The 18888-nt window shown below is 43.3% G+C and overlaps 1 protein-coding gene across 1 annotated transcript in view; it reads right to left on the reverse strand.

The window, feature by feature from the left end:
• The window catches only part of DTHD1 (death domain containing 1), a 405256-nt gene that overhangs the window by 173458 nt on the left and 212910 nt on the right, over window positions 1-18888 (reverse strand). The gene's annotated exons all lie outside the window — the stretch shown is intronic.

The following is an 18888-nucleotide window of genomic DNA, read 5'->3' on the forward strand; positions in this document are numbered from 1 at the left end:
CCAGTACTTAAAAAGTGCCAGGTACAAAAATTTCCAAGATGCCAGCCGGTGCCAATACCAAATGTTGGGGTTGCTGAATACCAAAGCTGTCTAGACTTCATTTCACCTGTTGCCTCTTTCATCCTCCAATGTACTTTCCCAGCCCCTATATTGTACTTGTGTAAGTTCCTTTTAACAAGTGATCTTTGCTTTTGCCACTGTTTCCCCTTTTTTCACGTCGTCCTTCTTTCCCCTTTCCTGCATTTCTCCCTCTAGTTTTGGGTCAAAGTCTAATGATGATTACAAATATGTCCCAATTCCCACAAAATAATACTGGTGGGCCCCACCTGTAATACCAGCTCAAACCAAACACTGGCTACAACCCCTCATGCCTATTTACCCTCTGCCCCAGAGCATGTGGTTCATGGGAGCTCACCAGCCAGGAAATAGTAAGAAAGAGGCTTTTTTTTACCCAGTCTTTCCGCATTTCTGTCGGCTTGTTTCGTAAACAGGTAATGTAGGGGAGTAATTATGGGACAGCATCACTGATTCTTGCACCTTTAATTGCGGACCCCCAGCACTGGTTGGCTCGGAAACACAGCACTAGAGGTACCATACAATGACACCATAAGCAGCAGAAAACGTATTGCCTCAGCCTCACCCCAAAATAACAAACATCCAATGAGTAGAAATGGAGACATGCATTTTTTTAAGTTTGAAAAAAAAATAGAAACAAAAAGCACAACGTGCCCACCACTGATTTCTGGTCACACTAGGCCCGTTTAAAGTCAAAGGTTATGGCTGAGCTCGATGGATTACCAGTCGGATACAGGAACCAGGTTAATCCCAGGGGGAAGTTTACCTTCACACTTACAAATAAGGAGTGTAGTCCCCTTGTGGCCGTCAACGAAGGAGGGAAAGTTCAGAGGGACGTGGTCCAAAGTCTGTGCTCAGGAAAGCCTTAACATTGATCTGCATCAGTCTGGGTGCAGCCCTCTAAATTTGGACTTAAAAACTTTTCTGGAAGCGGATGTCCTTCAGAGAGGCAAACCAGCAAGTTGAGGCAAGCTGGAAATTTAACATCGGCGGCTGCAGCTTCGACTATGAACCTGCTCTGGTTCAGCTCTCCAGGCAGAAAATTGACAAAAAGTCTCACGTCTTGCAGTTCAGGTCCAGGTGGAGCACACCATAACAACAGTCAAGGATCCTGGACCTGGGGGCCATAACTTGTGGTTTAGGACTCTCTCCAAGAGAGACACGCAGCAGGGTCCAGGGCAGGTCCAGTTAGAACTGGGTTGGTGAGTAGTTGCAAGGAATTGGCCTGTAGAAGCTTGCTGTGTTTCTGTACCTCCAACAGGAGGTCAGCCAACTAGTCCTTGGGGTCACTTCTACATTTATGCTGAGTGCCAGCCGGTGGGTGGAGGGCAATCTTTGTCTACCCCTAAACCATGTTTGATCAATATCACCCCTACCCATGGGTTTGGAGCTAGCCTTACTAGAGAGACAAAGGAGAGGCAGGCCTAGGTGTGAGCTTCATCTTGCAGTGACAAGCTAGGCATTCTTTGAAGTTCAGGAATGGCCACAGCCACAGGTTATCCTGTCAATGGATGAGACCCTCTCCGATAACCACAGCGCTTTGCTTCTGGGAGCAATACACATCTCACCACATGGGAGTCATGAGGTGTCAGGAAAACAGATGGGCACTGGCATTAAAGGCTTTTGGTTTTAGGCAACAAATATCAACTTTTTAAAAGCACAAGTCTCGAAATAGTAATATAAAATCTAACTTGACCATTAAGTTGGATTTAAATTATAATTAAGTCCATGAAACCTTTTCCTGCCTGTTGCAAAGTCACCCTGTACCATGGTCACCCCCATTTGTTGCTGACTGGTACTGGTGGTAACTGACTGACTAATCCTGTGCTCTGCTTAACCAGGCCCATGGCTAGTCCTATGGTGAAAACACAGTGAAAACAAACACACGCACATGCACACACATTAGGGTACACTATGTGTTAGGGTACCCCTATAATTGGCATGACCTACCCTGTAGGTCCCTAGTACATAATAGAGCAGAGGGATTTAAACTACTGTAATTCCCTAGAATATAATAGGGCATGGCAATTTAGAGGGCAATATCCCTTTCTGCACTTGCAGGTGTACAATGATGAGAGCCTGAGGTTATTTTAAAAGCAGCCCTGTGTTGCAGGACTGCTCTTAAAGTTAAGTTGTGCACAAACTCGACTTTGGAGGTAGGGGTTCTTAGAAAGTTATTAACTACAATATTTTGGCATATTAGGTACCCCCACGTTGTCCCGTAGGTGTTCCAGGGGTGGGAGGCAGGTGCTTATAAGACATTCACATATAAAGGAGGTTTTACATGCCCTGGGGATAGAGAAAATGCACATTTTACTTCCCTCATTGCAGTAAAGTGCTTACCAAAATCAACTTTTGTACTTGGAGGACTGTTGAGTAAGGATCTACATTATTCTTTCATATTCAGGACTCCTAAAGTCTCCCCTAGGTTTTCCAGGGGTGTGGGTCATGTAGCTACAAGCAGGGTCCCTACAAAAGATGTTTTATAGGCCCTGGTGTTGGGAGAATTAGACATTTAATTTTCTTCATTGTAGACCCTCAGCCACATAAGTTAAAAATACAGTAGTAATATCGCTGGGTATTTCCGAAAAATATAATTCAAGGACTTAGAAGAAATGTACTGATAAATCCAGGGAAACATCCTTTATAACGAAACTTTCACAACACGGTACCATTACCAAACAGGTTTTACAACGCAATTCGTTACAACGACTTGCGCTGGCGGGCGCTGTAGGATAGGGAATAGTTTAATTTACTATCCAACACCTTCCCTACTATCCACGGGGACTGGAGTTGGAATAGTAAATTAAACTATTCACTATCCAGTGCCCCCCAAGGCAAGTCGTTGTAACGACTTGCGTTGTAAAACCTGCGTGGTAACGGTATGCGTTGTGAAAGCACGCGTTGTACCGTCATACATCCCTAAATCCAACAATACGCTATTGTTGAATTTATCCTAAAATATACAGAAAATAAGTAAATAAGACTTTCTTGTCTGGAAGCAAAAACTCCTGTCCTCTTCCCTGATTGGTCAGAGATACTGAATTAGCCAGGCTGCTTCGATCAAGTGATAAGTGGTACTCGGAGAGAGAGAAGCTATCTGGTATGAGTGGGCTCTGCTACACAGGAATGCCAGAGCAGGGGGTAGGGGTAGTAAACCATGAGCTTCAAGGGGAGAGTGGTACAGGCAGAAAAAGCCAGGTCCATCTAGCTCCATCCCCTCTGAACTCAGCCTGAAGGCAGTCGGAAGGAAGGAATTTGCAGTTGTCAGGGGGATTCCTATAGAAGTTAGCCATACTGGAGGTTGGTTTAACTAGTTCTTGCTCCTCTGCTGACAGTTCAGCCATATTGCATTTACGAGGAATAGGGCTCTCTGGGGCAACATTATGCCACACTTTGGAGGAAGTGGTCATGCTCTGTGATGTTGCCCTGCACCTCATTGAATAGGAATGCCTTCCATTTGACCCCAGAGAACACTGAATAAGTATCTGAGAGGGGCACAGCCTCTCAGCTCTGCTGCATGAAACAAAGAGAAGACGAAGGATTGCCAGGCTGGAAACTTGATTTGCACCATCAGGCTCTGCATTCTGACTGACTGCGCCTTCTGCATTATCTGGAACTATATTCCTTTGGATGTACCTTGCTTTAAGAAGACTAAGGAGTGGGCTCCCTGGAAGCTACAGGTTAACAAAGCTCACCTGTGTAAACTCCAACAAGAGTCCCCTGCCTGAAGTGCATCCAATGGACTTTAAAGGGTTTTCGCTAATGTGCATTGTGGGTATTGTGATCCCAAACTTTCCAGGACCATCTTGGATCTTCCAGACCCTTGGATTGTGTTTTGGACCCTTTAAACACTCAAGAGGAACTTCTGAAAGAAGTTCCAGAAGTTTGGAGAAGTTTGGAGCATTTTTGGAAAAAACTCCATAAGATGAATATGTGCTAAAAATGGTTTTTTCTGTAAAAAATCATATCTATAGTTTCTTATATTGGATCTTTGTCATTTTGGTGTGACTTTAAAGATACAAATATTTCCTTTAAAAAAAAATTGTGTTGGATTTGTATTGTGTGTTGTGCCTTATTTATTTACTAGATTGTTTTTAAATGCTTTACGTACCTGTCTCCTAAGTTAAGCCTACCTGCTAGATGACAAGCTACCCAGGGTTGAGGGGGGGAATAATTCATTGAGACCTATACTGAGCCCTAGACCATGTTAGTGGCCCTATTGCCAGTGGTAGATGCATATTTACCACTACCAATAGCCCACTTTTCAACACTAACTATGCCTGGTTTGACCTGTCAGCCTTAGGGCGGTCTACTCTCAAACATTTTGCTTTCTCCATTCCTGTTTTGATACATTTGTTTTCATTAGCCAGAAATCTGTGTACTTTACTACCACTGCTAACCAGTGTTAAAGTGCTTATGCTCACTCCCTCAAACATGGTAAAAATGACCTATACCTGATTGGCATGTCCATGTCCTGGTAGTAAAAAGCTCACAAATTTGCTTTCCACTACTGTGAGGACTACCTCTCCCATAGGATGATATTAGGTTACCTAACTATTTTTGATAAGTGACATCTTTTACGTGGTAACAGGTGCAAAGATCATGTTTGGTGCATGTAGAATCGTAATTTAAAACACTCTTTAATGGTAAAATCATATTTTAAGTCACAATTCTGAAAATGCCACTCTTAGAAAGTTAGGAACATGTAATGAGCATGCACTCCTTCCCTTCAAAGTAATTTATTTGTGCAAATCATGTTGTCCATTGGTGCGTGCAAACAGATGCTGTGCACCGCCCCAGCACACAGCACATACTTGTAGTATACCTTAGGGCACATTTTCGCGCCCCATCTATCGCACTGCGAAGTGGGAAAATCATCCCTCAATTTTGACCACTTTATCTTATGTTCTCCATTTTCATCATCAGAATCCATGGTTGTACAAAACCATTTTTCATCACTTTTCAAAGCTTATTAAATCAATGCGGGGACAGCGTCTTCCACCTTCTTTCTTTATTGTAATTTCTTCAAATGACTGCTAAGTGCCCCTCGAGGCTTTTCACAGCACCACGTCCAATTAGAAAGTCAAACATACACCAGGCTAGGTTCATCACTGTGTACCTAGGCCTAAGAACTGAACGGAGACCAGAACCTAATTGCTCACAGATCTGCCTGCTTCACCGGTCGCACTGACTTTTCGGTACCTCCCACTATGTTCTTACCCACAGCAGCAAATATTGTTTAGTGGCTCGTCTCTTGAAGGGCATCCAGCCTCCTAGAGCTCTCATCTGACACAGCCTGCAGCTTCTGCAGGGTCTGAAGATCTTCAACTTCCAAAAAAGTGACAAAGTCCGGGCGTAGAAATCTTCCCTGTGACTTCATCCAGCAATTCCCTAAATACGACACATCCTCAGACACCGCCAGCTGCCAGAGATTTTTTTTGGTAATTCTTCTAAGTCCGAAGATAAACCGAGACTAAGCCAAATCCACATCCTGTACCGGACCACACTCCATCGCGGTCAGCAGTAACTTTTGACTTCGCCTCGGTCTAAAGTGACTAGATTGTACTAAAAACTTTAAATATTAATAACAACGGTTCTACTGATTGAATTTTGAGACCTACTCTAAGGGTGGCTAATAAGTATTAAAAGAACAGTTTAAGCCAGGTGAAAGGTAGATTTTGCATGGTAGAAATGGCAGTTTACAACTATGCACCCTGGCTGCAGTGGCAAGCTTGAAGACACAGTTTACAGTGCTACTTTAGTGGATGGCACAATGAGTGCTACAGCCCACTAGTAACATTTAATTTGCAGGCTCTGATTACAGGAGGCAGGATATATTAGGGACTTACAAGTAAATTAATTGTGTCAATCAGTGGCACTACATATGCTCAAGGCCTGTAAACAAAATGGTACTAGCGGGCCTGCAACATTTAAGTAGTCCTTTAACCATGTCTCAGTCTGCCATTGCAGCCTGTATGTGCAGTATTAACTTCCATTTCGACCTTGTGAAGTAATTCTTTTGCCAGGCCCAAACCTTTGTTTTTAATACATAAGGCATCCCTAGGGTAGGCACAGGGCAGCCCAGATTGTAGGGTGCAGTGTATTTAAAAGTAGGACATGTAATTTTAACTTTATATGTCCTGATAGCGAAAACCTCTTAAACTCTTTTTCACTACTACAAAGTCTACATCTCCCCTAGTATAAGACTACTTACTCATGCATACTACCCTTCCTAGGTTGTGTGCCATCATCCAGGACTCATCAACAGTTTCTGCCCTGGGCTATTCTTTCAAGCTGACTTTAGGCACAACCCATCTACTTGAAGTCAGCCTTAAGGCTTTGATGCAAGGTGTTTATTGGCCTTCTTCTTTTACTTTTCACTTGAAGGTTCCAGGAGAGGGCTTGCTTGGTGGTGTTTGATGCAGGCTTGGGGAGGGGGTGACCTATCCTGCCTGTTTATTGTTTACATAAAGAATGACGGAACTCTTTTGGTTCCTGTTGAACTCCGTAGACCTGACGTGAGCCTTGGAGGGTAATGAAGGGAATTTAGGTTTTGAACATTGAGTTCTTGCTTGCATGCTGAAACATAAAGATGAATATAACTATTCTTTCTGTGTGGCATAGTCATTGGCGTGTTCCGAGGGCTGAGTAGGGGATAAGTAACACGTATATTGACAGCGCTTTCTTAGAGAGTTTGCCGTAATTCAACAAAGCGCTCATGGGTGCCACGTGTGCCACAGTTGAAGTGCGGAATTGAAGCTGGCACTTGTGGACTCTCAGTGCAACGCCTGCCTGTGTAAAGCTTTTGCAGACAAGGAAAACATAATTAAAAATCTACACATTAGTGGCCAAGAATCTACTGAAAAGGCCGCAAATAGAGGTACTGCACTATTACACAAATTAATGCTATATGTCACAGAAAGTGAAAATTCTAAAGTGGATGCACCCAGGTTGTGAAAAGCAGAGTATTGTGACAATCCAGTGCAAGTTATGCTTTGATCTGGTGTTATATAATGCAGAGATCAACTAGCTGAATAAAAAGATACATTTAAGCTCAAAGCCATTTGAATATCAGAACAATATTGGCTTATCAAATGATTTGAATGCAAAAAGACTAGTCTCCTTACCGAAACAACTAAAGGGAGTCATCATACCACAGCCTGTTGTGGTGTGGCCCCAGGGAGAGGGTTGGGGTTTGGCCTGAAGAGCTGTCCATAATCGAAGTGGCCCATCACCAAAAGCTGCCAAGTGGGACTCAGAACAAATTTACAGCACTCCATCAAAATAAAGAGCTCCAATGGAAAGCAAGGGTGAGGCCAAAGCTTCTCCTACTGTCAAGGTTGACCCTGAAGCCAGCACATCACAAGGCTCTAGAGATGTCTTGCATGAGCAAGTTCAACAAGAAGCATTAGAGGGATCACTTTTGTCCATCAATGGTTATACTGCTGCTGCTTTCTTAAAACCGCCCCCATCATTTGATACTGCCAAACGTACAACATTGTCAAAAGATGTATTGCTGGGGTAGACACTTTTGAGGACTTTATAGATGCAAACAGTGAAACAGATGACAAAAAGATTATCAAGTACCTGAAGAACATGGCTGGTGAAGATGTAAAAGAAGCCTAAAAAAACGATACCACAGAATGGTGAAGTGACATTCATCTGCATCAAAGCAGCCTTGAATATCAAGGTCAATCAAGTGTTAAATGTTGATTATGAATAGTCCATCTCCAGCCAAGAATGCCAAAGAATAGATGAAACCATTGATTAATTTGTTGAGAGACTGGATCTCCTCATAAAGCACTGCAAGTTCAATGAATTTAATAATGAGGAAGCTACACGCCTCAGAGTGATAGATAGATGTCTGTCAGATTCCTTTCGACAACGAGTCCTGAGGATATCTCTGAGCTTAGAGCAAGTCTCATGGCTACCTGAGCTAAAGTGCATGCTAATTAACAAGTGGGTAACAGAGTCTGAAGGTGCCCAAAGTGCATCAGTCATGAATATGAAAAGCAAGCTGAAGCATAAAGCTGAGGGATGCAAAGTGAAGGCTCCACAGAAAAATAAATGTGCTTCATATGTGGATTGTTGTTTCCACATGACGGTAGATGTCCTGCTATTGGACAGATTTACAATGGCTGTGGCAAAGCAAACCATTTTGTGACAGTTTGCAAGGCAAAGGGAAAAGTAAGTGTGTCACAGCATGAAGACGAAGTGGCGATCAAGCATTGCATCAGCAATGTTTGATGAGATCCCATAAGGGAAAACGGTCACACCAACTGAGGCAAATCCACACCAAACAAAGTTGATCATCATCAAAATCACTATCAAAGAGTTCCTCAGTGTTGGTTGCAAGTGAAACTGACAATGACAACTGTGCAATGTTTATGTTTACTTCAGAGAGGCATGCATATGTGGGACTAGTCGAAAATGAGAAAAAAACCAGATGAAAGAAATATTGATATGAAAAAAGACTTAAAAGCACTGTCCGAAGCTTACCCTTGAAGATAAATGGGTGTTCGATACCTTTTATTATTGATAGCAAAGCATTGATCAACATTATGCATGAGGAAAAATATCATGAGTTGTCACCATTACCACAAATTATTAAAGAGAAGACTAAAGTATATACATGGGCTGTGTCGACACCTTTAGAAAGTCAAGGCTCATTTGTAGCCATGATGAAACACAAAAAGACAGTGGTGCAAGTACCCATTCATGTACTTCAAGGTACAGCTCCAAGTGCCTGTCTGCTCAGTTTTAACACTGCCTCTTATATGGAACTGACATTAGTGAAATACAATAAAATTGCTCATAATGAAACAGCAAGTCAATTTCCTTCATTATTTCATGGGTTGCCAAAGCTCAAAACTATGAAAGTACAATTACATATACATGAGAGTTCACATCCTACTGCCCAAAGATACAGAAGAATTGCATTTGATTTGCAAGAAGCTGTTGAAAGAGAACGTATTTGTTTCCTCAAACACAATATCATTGAGCGCTCCACTGGTCTAATGCCATGGGTTGCTCCCATTGTGGCAGGCCCCAAAAAAGACAGTGAAGGAGCTGTACACATTTGAATTGACATGTATCAGGCCAACAAGGCAATCAAGAAGAGTAGGTGACATCCTGAACCACACATTACTGATATGATAACTCAATTGATTGGTGCAAAGTTTAGGATATCACCAGTTGAAACCTGAAGAGAATTGCAGGTACATTACAGCCTTTTCAAAACAAATGAATCTGTTTTGCTATCATTGACTGAGTTTTGGTGTATCCTCTGCTGCAGAAAGTTTCCAAGACATCATTCAACATATTATACAGCCTGGGGTAAATGCCTTCATCTACAGTGATGACATATTAGTCTTCAGAGCTACTTAAAAAGAGCATGACAAAGCTCTCATGCAAGTATGTTGTTTGCTAAATGATGCTGCTTTGACTTTAAAGACTGACAAATGCGAATTCCAATAGACAAAATTTAAATTCTTTGGCCATAACTTTTCTGATGGGGGTATGACAGCTGATCCACCTAAAGTACAAGTGCTATCTACTGCTAATCTCCCACAGGAAATGTCTATGTTACATTTATTTCTTGGAATGGCCAGTCACCATTCTAGATTCATACAAGACTTTGCCACGGTCTGTGCACGGTTATGAGAACTGACAAAAAAGAATGCGGTGTTTCAGTGATCATGTGATTGTGATAAACGTTTCAAGAGAATCTAGCAAGCCACCTAAAATGCTTCCAAAATGGCCTACTTTCATCCCTAACTTAATACACAGGTTGCAGTTGATACTAGCCCTGTTGTGTTAGGCACAATTCTTGCACAGCACAATGCACAGCTAACTGTCCAAAGGCATATTGTGGCTTATGCCGGTAAAAGCTTGTCATAAACTTAGCATGCTGATTCACAGCTGGATAAAGAAAGCTTGGCTGTGTTGTGGGCTTGTGAATATTTCCATGTGTTCTGATCTGGAAAGCCTTTCACGGTAGTGACCGATCATCAAGCACTATTTGGCAATGCTAAAGCCAAGATGCGTCTTCGTATTAACTGTGGGCTCTGAGCTTACAAGAATACAACTACACAATTGTTCATCGTCCAGCAAAAGATAAAGCTCCCACTGATTATTTTTCAACTGTGCCATTACACTGCCCTGGTAATCCATCTAAGATTGCTAAAGGCTACATAAACTTAATTGTAAAATCGAGCACACCAGCTGCCATGCATTAGGCCTAATTGGCTCTGCTTTGAGCCAAGATGGTGATATGCTGAAATTGAAAAACATAATTGCTCACCAATTTTGGAACAAGCACTCTCGACCGATAATAATAATAATAATAATAATACCGAGTTTTGTAAAGCGCGTGCAGTTACCTCGGCGGAGGTGTCCCGGCGCTAGGTGAACAGGACAGGCAGACGCCTGATGCGGAGAAGAACGAGCTTTCATTACTCAAAGAGCCACGTTTTCAGTACCTTCCTAAATATGACTTCAGATGGGGCCAGCTGAATAGCTGATGGTAAGGTGTTCCATAGCTGCGTCACACTGGCAGCAAAGGTCCTGCCCCCTAATCGAGCCCGCCTGACTCGAGGTACACAGAGTTGGAGCACGGAGCTAGAACAGAGCTGTCTCAACTGAGCATATCTGGGAAGACGGGCCTTAAGGTATTGAGGGCATGATCCACGTAAGGCTCTAAATGCCAGGGTTAGGGCCTTAAATTTAATTCTGCTAGCTACCGGCAGCCAGTGTAATCTATGCAAATGCGGAGAGACGTGTTGCTTAAATGGAATATGCGTTACCAGTCTCGCAGCCGCATTTTGGACAGTTTGTAGCCGTTGAATCAGGTATTTCGGGAGGCCCAAGTATAGACCATTGGCATAGTCCAGCCTTGAGGTGACCATAGCGTGGATTACCGTTTTACGGCATTCCTCCGGCAGCAGCCGGATAAATTTCCGTAAATTTCTCAATTTACTTAGGCATCCTCCGACCACCTGTTGAATGTGGGGCAAAAAGGATAAGTTTACATCCCACTGTACTCCCAGGTTTTTTGCCTTAATACTGGGGGTAGGGGGCGTGCCCATCTCGGTTGGCCACCAAATCTCTGCAGAGGGGTGGGGCCTTTCCCAAAGAGAAGCACCTCTGTTTTACCGGCATTTAGCCTCAACTTATTAGTGTTCATCCAGCAGGCTATGTCGCGAAGACAGCTCTTAAAGTTAGCAAACGCTGCTTCTGATGCCTCTGCATAAGAGAAAACTAACTGGGTGTCATCGGCATATGAAATTGCCGTGACACCCCAGTTAGAAATTAAAGTGAAAAGTGGAGCTAAATAAATGTTAAAAAGCAGCGGGCTGAGTGCCGAGCCCTGTGGTACACCACAGTCCAGGCGCCTAGCTTTAGACACAAAGGTCCCTAGCGCTACCTTCTGGGATCTATTAGACAGATAGGAATGAAGCCAGCCAAGCGCCTGGTCTTGTAATCCAACCTCTGCCAATCGGTGCAACAGCCTTCCGTGGTCAACCGTGTCAAAGGCGGCCGATAGATCCAGGAGCACCAGCATTGCAGATGCCCCTGAATCCAACGACCACCTCACTGACTCGGCCACCTCGATCATGGCGGTCTCAGTACTGAAACCTGCCCTGAAGCCCGATTGGGTTTCATGCAGAATGTTGTTTTCCTCCACAAACCTATTTAATTGTCATTGGACCAGTTTCTCCAGCATTTTGCCAGGAGCTGCCAGTTGAGAAATTGGGCGCAAATTACTAAGATCCTCCGGATCTCCATTTGCTTTCTTTTTCAAAGGAAGCAATGTGGCATGTTTCCAGCAATCTGGAAATACACCTGATGAAATAGAGGTGTTCCACACATTCTGGAGGACGGGCGCGATTTGTTCAGCCATCAGGCTCCAGAGCTTGGGTGGACAAGGGTCATCAGGAGACCCGGATTTACACCTTTTTATTTCTTGCAGGACCTCAGGTAGCGTGAACGTCTGGAATTGACATAACAACATCTGCGAGTGGCTCACCGCATCCTTATCCTCTTTTTCCGTGGGTCTTGGTAAGGAAAATGAATTGTACACTGTTTTAATTTTATTATCAAAAAATTCCGAGATACTGTCACAAAGTGCAGCCGAAGGGACAACCTCTGTCTCGATACATCTATGTTTAAAAAAGACTGTACTATTTTAAAAACTTCCTTAATTGAATGATCAGCTTGCTGAATGGAGGTGGTGAAATATATTTTTTTAGCCTTTCTTATTGATTTGTGAAGTTCTCGAATGGCTTCCCGGTAGCGGGCACTTGCCAATTCACAATAGTTTACCCTCCACCGTCGTTCCAATCTTTTACAGGCTGATTTTTTTGCCTTTAATTCCTCTGAGAACCAAGGGGCCGAGGGAGATTCCCTCCGTGACATTGCTCATTTAACAGGGGCAACATCCTCCACCATATCATTGATCCATTTATTCATAGCATTGGCATTAGTATTTGCATTGTCGGTTAAGGGCGGAGGGTTACGAAGTAAGGCTGGGCCGATAGTTTCAGGTCTCAAGTTTTTCCACTGTCTCTGCAAAACCGAACGTTTTCCACCCCCGTCTTTTCTCCCAGTGCCGTAATAGTAAAAGAGACTAGAGCGTGACCTGTCCACAGCAGTGGCCGTGGATCCTCCACTGTCATGTTCCTGATGTTAGAGAATATTAGATCAAGCGTGTGGCCTGCTCTGTGCGTGGGTCCTGTGGTCATGAGCGGCAGATTGGCCGCACTAAGCGTGGAGATTAGCTGCTCCGCTTGGGGGCAGTCGGCACTATCAGCATGTACATTAAAATCCCCCACTACCAAAAAATGCGGATGGAGGAGGGAGTGTTGGAGAATCGTGTCTATAAGCGCAATAGACTTTTCCTCTGAACAAGTCGGGGGTCGGTAAATAACAAAGCCCACTAAGGATTGTTGAGAGGAAATTTGGAAGCAAAAGTGCAATCCTTCCACCCCTGCAATCGTAGTAGTTGCCGAGGATGTAAGTTTGTACTGTTCCTTAAGAATAAAAGTCACACCTCCACCTCTTCTATTTTCATCTCGATTAGAGAGACACAATTTAAAACCTGGAGGTACCGCTAAGGAAATGGTGGTCATATTATGGTCATTCAGCCATGTTTCTGTCAAAAATAGGGCGTCCCACTCTGCACTTTCCAGTAATAGCCAGATGTCCTCAGCATGTTTTGGTAGCGACCTGCAATTCAACAGGCCAGCTTTAAAACTGCAGGTCAAGGGGCCAACTGAAACTTTCGGTTTGTGTATGCCGAAGGCCACCCCACAATGCAAACATACCTGAGGTAGGGTATCTATAGATAAATCAGCCCTAGCGGCTTTACATAACAGCGTTGGCCTAAAGGACAGAAGGTCCTCACCTGTCCAAGTGATCCTACCAGTGTCGCTCCCGGACCGGGCAGCATAACTGGCCGAGGCCGTGTTCCGGGCGTGGACGGGCGCAGACGGGCTTGCCTTTGGCGCGCCCGCTGCGCCCGTCCGCTGCGCGGTCTCGTTCTCATCTATCTTTATAGGTGACAACCCGGATATGAGACTTTCAGAGGGGGAGGAGTCGCGTCCCTCCGTACAAGCGGCACAACAGCCGTGACGGATCGGGGACCGACCAGGTAAGTGCAGGGGGAAAACAGAGTGGAAATATAATATGTGGGAAGTCTGTCACTCGACTTCAAACACAAGATTAAAAAATTATTTCAGAAGCTCCAAATGATTTTCAGTAGAATACACAATTTAAAAGCACAGCTCGTTGTTAGCACGTCCCCCAGCTGCTCTCAGCTTGCACAGAAATCACCTCTCATTCAGCGCCTGACTCACGCTGCTCACACCAGCGAAGTCAATGGTTATGGCTCGTTATAAAGAAAATGAGGGGGAGGAGTCGCGTCCCTCCGTACAAGCGGCACAACAGCCGTGACGGACCGGGGACCGACCAGGTAAGTGCAGGGGGAAAACAGAGTGGAAATATAATATGTGGGAAGTCTGTCACTCGACTTCAAACACAAGATTAAAAAATTATTTCAGAAGCTCCAAATGATTTTCAGTAGAATACACAATTTAAAAGCACAGCTCGTTGTTAGCACGTCCCCCAGCTGCTCTCAGCTTGCACAGAAATCACCTCTAATTCAGCTCCTGACTCACGCTGTTCACACCAGCGAGGTCGATGGTTATGGCTCGTTATAAAGAAAATGAGGGGGAGGAGTCGCGTCCCTCCGTACAAGCGGCACAACAGCCGTGACGGACCGGGGACCGACCAGGTAAGTGCAGGGGGGAAACAGAGTGGAAATATAATATGTGGGAAGTCTGTCACTCGACTTCAAACACAAGATTAAAAAATTATTTCAGAAGCTCCAAATGATTTTCAGTAGAATACACAATTTAAAAGCACAGCTCGTTGTTAGCACGTCCCCCAGCTGCTCTCAGCTTGCACAGAAATCACCTCTCATTCAGCGCCTGACTCACGCTGCTCACACCAGCGAGGTCGATGGTTATGGCTCGTTATAAAGAAAATGAGGGGGAGGAGTCGGGTCCCTCCGTACAAGCGGCACAACAGCCGTGACGGACCGGGGACCGACCAGGTAAGTGCAGGGGGAAAACAGAGTGGAAATATAATATGTGGGAAGTCTGTCACTCGACTTCAAACACAAGATTAAAAAATTATTTCAGAAGCTCCAAATGATTTTCAGTAGAATACACAATTTAAAAGCACAGCTCGTTGTTAGCACGTCCCCTAGCTGCTCTCAGCTTGCACAGAAATCACCTCTCATTCAGCGCCTGACTCACGCTGCTCACAACCGATCACCAGTGACAGTGAGTACTTAAAATTCAGAATTGTCAGAGATAAAATGTTTGGATCTCAGGAAGGTCTTGTCTTGCAAGGTATACAAATTGTAATTCCAGAGAGTCTATGACAACAAGTAATTGAGGTAGCACATGAAGCACACCGAGGAATAGGGCCACAAAGAGAGCTCTTCGAGACAGAGTCTGGTTTCCTCATCTCGATGGAAGGGTTGATAGAGAGTTAAAGGCCTGTCACTTATGCAACTGTCTTTCATCACACATTACTCATCACCCTTTAAACATGTCACAAATATCTAACCATGCTTAGGAGAGCACTGCAGTCGATTTCTTTGGTCTTCTTGAGAATGGACATCAATGAATGGCCATTGCTGATGAATACTCCTGTTTTCCTCTTGTGGAAGATATTTTATTAATCATTCATGAAAAGATTATTGAAAGATTAGATGACATCTTTGCAACATGGGGTATCCCTGTGATCTTGAAATCTGACAACAGTCCACTCTTCACTAGTTGAGAGTTCAGAGACCTTCTCAGCTATCTCGATGCAAAGCATCAGAAAAGGACTTCTCCTTGGCCCCAGGCCAATGGCCTTGTGGAACAATTCATGAGTACTCTAAAGAAAGCTGCGTAGCTTGCTACATAGGAGAAGCTCAATCTTGGGAATGTTTTAAATATAACTCTTTGAGATTACCGATCTACCCCTCACTTAAGTTCAGGGGAAAGTCCTGCAACATTATTGCTTGCGAGAGCCATGACAACCAAGTTACCTCAGATCAAAGACTGAGAAAGACATTTGCACAAAATATTCTGGACGCAAACGAAAAGTTGTCACAAATGAAAAATGAAAAGATATGCTGGCAAGTGATGCCATGTGAGAGATATAACTTTGAAGAAAGGAGATCAAGTACTGCTTCGACCATCCAGACCCATTACTAGATTCTTCTCACTTCAGACATGTGGCTCATCACTCATCAGACCGATGTCACCATAGAGACTAGGTCCTGTCAGACAGTTAATGATCCTGCAACTGCTGTTGTTGCCATCTCACTTATGGAGATCACTAACAATTCGACTGCCAGCTCCTGGTTTCAGATGACCAGGTCAGGACATGTGATCCAAGCAACACGATGGCTAATTAAGAGTTCTAATTTGATATGTATTTGTAATTATTTATGTATTTATTTATTTTTCTATATATTTATTGTAAAAAGTTGGATTTCTTATTTAACAAAGTAGGAGATGTAGTGTTGTGTAAGTAAATAATGATGGAACTCCTCTGGTTCCTGATGGACTCCGTAGACCTGTGACATAAGCGTTGGAGTGTAATTACGTGAATGTAGGTAGAATGTTGAGATCATGCCTACACGCTGAAGAATAAAGACGTGTATGCCTACTCTCCATTTGTAGAGTGGTCATTGGTGACTGCCTCAGGCTGGGTAGGATGTTGCATAGTCCCAGCATCTTTTCATGATTTCTTCATTAGCAGAGAGATGGAAAGTCTGCTGCCAAATGCCGTTGTTTCTGATAGTGCTTGGCCAGCGTATTTGGATAATTTTCTCAGACAGGAGTTGAAACTTTGATGTTGGTGGTCACTGTTGTCCTCCTAGTTTCTGCTTCATACAGAAGGACCGATGTTAGATTGGTGTTCAAATGCCTGACCTTGGTTTGCAGCTCCACTCAATGTATCAAGAATCATAAAGCCCTTCAGAGCTGCGTTTGGTCATACCAAGTCAAGAAGTGTCGCTGAATAAGAAATGCCTTGTTCTTTTTGCAAAGTCTATCTGCAATGCACCACTAATGACTAAAAATAGGCTAAAGTACCATGCTAGTAATCCAGAAGATCCTGAGGATGAAAAAGTCCCCGGAATTCTGTTGCTCTCCTAATATACTTCTTTTTGACACATGGCTTTGGGTGTTAAGCTAAGCGCGTGGGCTTGTTGTCGTGAAGAACTTTACAGGCTATTCTATGACAATGTTTATGAGAAGAAAACACCTAAATGTATCTTCTAGCAGAGATGTACATCTCCACCCACCGTTTTATTTTTGTGTTTTTTTCCCGTGAATAGGCCCCAATATGTATGATGTAATTGGAACAGAAAATGTAGACCTCCGTTTAGCTAAAAAAAAGATAATTGAAGTGATTTACATAGTGTATGTCTAGGGATCATACCAACCTAGTGCTAGCTGAAAGATCATTCAGGTCAGTTGTCGACTAACATCACCTTAACATATATGACCATTTTAAATGCCCATTTATTTATCACACATATCAACCCGAAGGGTCACATTTGACTCTACTTACGATATGATTTTGTCATTTTGCCAAAATCATTGCGCAGTACAACAGTGCTATCATTTTGAAATATATTTTGTCTGTTCATTACAAGCCATCTGTACGAAGTCATTTTGAGATTGCAAATGCTGCAATTCAGAAACTCATATGGTTTGGGATTACAAAACGGCATATTTTTGTTTACTAAATACATTTTGCGATCCACTGCGGGACGGGACATGAAAAAGGTACCATCTCTTAATAATGAATCGCACTATATATCAATTGTTTGTGGCTGCAATTGTGGCGAACAACTGATCCGTTACCTACACCTCAATGGAGGTGGTAACTGACTCACAAGGGATATGCGGCCAGATTCATCAAGCCAAAATCGGCTCGCAAAGGGCCAGATTCTGAGAATCTGGCTCTTTGCGAGCGCTATTTTTGCATTTGGGATTCATCATACCAAATGCAAAAATCGCAAATCTAGAAATCGCTAAATTGCGAATAATTGCATTTAAGGAATCTCAATTTGAGATTCCTTAAATGCAATTCATGTACCATTTAAAAATTGCGAATTCGCAATCTGGGGCCGCTATTTACCGCGAAGTCTAACTACGTGGTAGATAGCGAAAACTTAGAAAAATGCACTTTAGTGCATTTTTCTAAGTTGTATGTTACGCACACACATGTCCTTTGGACATGTGTGTGCGCAACACCAGTGTACATTACCATCATTACCATTTCAGGGGTGTTACAGGGTGTCCTGTGGACACCCTGGCACCCTTGAAATCGCTTCCTTATTCCTATGGGCCTTTAGGCCCATAGGCCCATAGGAATGAATGGAAAAGCCATTCCTTATTTGCGATTAGCAATTAGCGAATCGCAAATAAGGAAGCAGTAGAAATCGCAAAAAATATTGCGATTTCTACATGCATCCCGTTTTGCGAGTCTTTAATAGCAATTCCTTGATATTCGCTATTAAGGACTCGCAAAACAGGACTTTGATGAATCTGGGGGATGGTGTCTGAAGTGACATGCAACACATTCCCCTTCATGAGTCCTGCCCCAGTGTTTTCTCATATGGAAGACTTTTTCCTATTAAAAGCAACTCCGGTTACTTTAAGGAACATGGCTGACTTGAAATGTTTCTTGTTTGGAAAAGCAAATGCTGGGTTTGAGGTCTTGTGGGACTGCCATGCGTTTTCCTTGCAGCCAATTACAGTGGTCTTAGATACTGACCGGCCTAATAATATGTATTAAGCAGGTGATTTTGAGACCCCCGTGCGAATTAACAATTAATACATAGGTTTCATCACGAATTGCATTCCCATTTTCAAATCAGTCAGCATGCAAATTTGCACATCCCTGGTATATGAATGTGAATTTTACAGCTGACCCTACTTTCTTTATCTTCATGTGGACCATCTGTCCTAGGATTCTTGTTATACCACAGTATGCCTCTTCTCACTCCAATCAGCCCAGCAGCGTCTTCCTATGAGGGCACAGCCAGAATGAGAGCTCTGAAAGCGGTTGGGTATCTTTAGCACAATATTACAAGAGATTGTTGCTTTAGGTAGTAAACATACACGTGATGGAATAACATGAATGATGTGTTGAAGATATCTGTGCTGCTGCATGTTGCAGTAAAGTATGCATGTTGACTTTGGTTTGTAAGAGTAGGTGCGAGCACATTTGTAC

This window comes from Lissotriton helveticus, chromosome 2_2 (assembly GCF_964261635.1).
Source record: "Lissotriton helveticus chromosome 2_2, aLisHel1.1, whole genome shotgun sequence".
Classification (NCBI taxonomy): domain Eukaryota; kingdom Metazoa; phylum Chordata; class Amphibia; order Caudata; family Salamandridae; genus Lissotriton; species Lissotriton helveticus.